This window comes from Carlito syrichta, unplaced genomic scaffold, assembly GCF_000164805.1.
Source record: "Carlito syrichta isolate Samal-C Ts95f unplaced genomic scaffold, Tarsius_syrichta-2.0.1 Scaffold135623, whole genome shotgun sequence".
NCBI classification, from domain to species: Eukaryota; Metazoa; Chordata; class Mammalia; order Primates; family Tarsiidae; genus Carlito; species Carlito syrichta.
The window spans coordinates 31,941-35,031 of record NW_007079719.1 but is presented as its reverse complement, the minus strand read 5'-3'; the positions used below and the strand labels follow the sequence as shown (position 1 = coordinate 35,031).

At 49.2% G+C, this 3,091-nt stretch overlaps 1 protein-coding gene across 1 annotated transcript in view; it reads left to right on the top strand.

Annotated features, from left to right (window-relative positions):
- Positions 1-3,091, top strand: part of TAS1R1 (taste 1 receptor member 1) — a 13,414-nt gene that overhangs the window by 1,115 nt on the left and 9,208 nt on the right. The window lies entirely within an intron of this gene.

Genomic DNA, 3,091 nt, shown 5'->3' with positions numbered 1-3,091 from the left:
TTCGAGACCAGTCTGGGCAACTTGGTGAGACCTTGTCTCTACAATATATCAAAAAATTAGCTGGGCATGGTAGCATGCACCTGTAGTTCCATCTACTTGGAAGGCTGAGATGGAAGGATTGCCAGAGCCCAGTAGGTGGATGCTGGGGTGACCATAAGTTTGCCACTGCCTGGGCAACAGAGTGAGACTCTGACTCTAAATAAATACATAAATAAACAAACTAAGCTGGGCTCGGTGGCTCAGCCTGTAATCCCTTGCTTGGGGAGGCTGAGGTGAGTGGATTGCCTGAGCCCGCGGGTTCGAGACCCGCCTGAGCAACTTGGTGAGACCTCATCTCTACAATAAATCAAAAAATTAGCCGGGCGTGGTGGCACGTGCCTGTAGTTCCAGCTACTTGGAAGGCTGAGGCGGAAGGATTGCCGGAGCCCAGCAGGTCGAGGCTGCAGTGGCCGAGAGTGGCCACTGCACTCCAGTCTGGGCGAGAGTGAGACTCCAACTCAAAAAAATAAAAAATAAAAATAAAAATAAACCAAACTATATTTTCCATCTGGAAACAAAGAACAAAATTAGCTGGGGCATGATGACACTCACCTGTAGTCCTAGCTACTTGGGAGGCTGAGGCAGGAAGTTTAGAGGCTACAGTGAGCAATGATCATGCCACTGCACTCCAGATTGAGCAACAGAGCAAGAGCCTGTCTCTAAATAAGTACATAACACTGTTGCTTGCAGACTGTACAAGTCACAGATAGGGGGCCCAAAGAGCTGCATATAGGAGCCTGAAAAAAAAATGGACTGGAAAAAGAGGCTGAGCGGGGCAGGGATAGGGAAAGACACATGAAAATCAGCTTCAAGGCCTGGCAGGGTGGCTCACGCCTATAATCCCGGCACTTTGGGAGACTGAGGTGAGAGGATTGCCTGAGCCCGCAGGTTCGAGACCAGCCTGGGCAACTTGGTGAGACCTCATATCTACAATAAATCAAAAATTAGCTGAGCATGGTGACGCATGCCTATTGTTCCAGCTACTTGGAAGGCTGAGGCGGAAGGATTGCTGGAGCCCAGCGGATCAATGCTGGGGTGGCTGTGAGTGTGCCACTGCACTCCAGCCTGGGCGATGGAGTGAGACTCCAACTCAAAAAAAAAAACAAACAACAAAAAACAAAGTAGGGGTGACCAGACACACTGGCCTTCTACACACTCATAGGTGTCCTGGTAAGAGCACGAAACAAGGTCAAGCGGGTACAGTGGTGGATTTTATGTGTCAGCTTGTCTAGGCCATGGTGCCTGGAGTTATTTGGTCAAACAGCAGATGAGATGTTGCCATGAAGGTATTTCTGATGTGATTAACTTTTTTTTTTTTAATTGGAGTCTCACGCCATCGCCCAGGCTGGAGTGCGGTAGCATGCTCACGGCCATTCCAGGGTCGACCTGCTGGACTCCGGCAAGACTTCCGCTTCAACCTTCCAAGTGACCAGAACTACAGGCACGGGCTACCATGCCCGGCTAATTTTTTATTTACTGTAGATACAAGGTGTTGCCAAGTTGCCTAGGGTGGTCTCGGTCCTGCGGTTTCAGGCAATTCACTCGCCTCGGCCTCCCAAAGTGCTGGGACTACAGGCTGAGCCACCCAGCCTGGTCTAATGTGATTAACATTTAAATCAATAGCCTGAGTAAAGCAGAGGATCCTCCCTAATGAGGTGGGCCTCACCCAATCAGTCGAAGGGCTTCAGAGAAAAGATAGGTTTCTGAAAAAGGAGGAAATTCTGCCTCATAACATCAGCTCTTGCCAGAATGTCCAGTCTGCTGACCTGCCCTGCACAGGTGGACTTGACAGCCCCCACCGTCGTGTGACCAATTCCTTAAAGTAAACCTCTCCCCACTCCCGGTCTCTTTCTCTCTCTCCTCTCTGCTCTTCTCTTCTCTTCTCTCTCTCTCGCTCCACATACTATTGATTCAGTTTCTCTGGAGAACAGTAAAAGCAAATTTCCCTGCCCCAGTGAAGTGGGTGGAGTGCAGTATAGAATTGTTCCATGGGTTCTTGTTTTCAAAGAAAAGAATTTCATAATGAATCCAAAGTATAGTTCAAGAAAGAATTTATGATAAAGAAAAGAGTGGCTGGGCACGGTGGCTCATGCCAATACCTCCAACACTTGGGAGGCCGAGGTGGGAGGATTGCTTGAGCCCAGGAGTTTGAGACCAGCCTGGGTAACAGTGAAACCTTGTCTCTACAAAAAATTTTAAAAAGAGCCAGGTGTGGTGGCACGTGCCTATAGTCCCAGTTACTCAGGAGCCTGAGATGGAAGGATCACCTGAGCCCAGGAAGTTGAGGCTGCAATGAGCCGTGATCATGCCACTGTACTCCAGCATGGACGACACAGCGAGATCCCGACTCCAAAAAAAAAAAAAGAGAGAGAGAGAAAGAAAGACAGAGAAAGGGCACATTCTAGGAAAAGCATGGGTACCTTAAGAGAAAGGACACATGCTTGCCTTTGACAATAAGTTTTTGTTTTTGTTTTTTTTAGTTGAAGTCTCACTTTGTTGCCCAGGCTGGCATGCAGTGGCACACTCATGGCTACCACAGCCTTGACCAGCTGGGCTCTGACGATCCTTCCACCTCAGCCTTCCAAGTAGCCAGAACTACAGGTGTGCACTACCACACCCAGCTAATTTTTTCTTAATTTATTGTACAGACAAGGTCTAGTGAAGTTGCCCCAACTTGTCTCAAACCTGTGGGCTCAGGCAATATACTTGCCTCAGTCTCCCAAAGTGCTGGGATTATAGGCTGAGCCACTGAGCCTGGCCGACAAGAAGCTTTATATACTTTTTTGTTTTGAGTTGGAATCTACTCCCTCGCCCAGGCTGGAGTGCAGTGCTACACATGGCCACTACAGCTTCGACCTGTGGGGCTCAGGCAATTCTTCTGTCTCAGCCTCCCAAGTAGCTGGAACTACAGGCACGTGCCACCACGCTTAGCTAATTTTAAAAAATTTATTAGGCAGGCTCAGTGACTCAGCCTGTAATCCCGCGCTTTTGGGAGGCTGAGGTGAGTGGATTGCCTGAGCCCGCGGGTTCGAGATCCGCCTGGGCAGCGAGA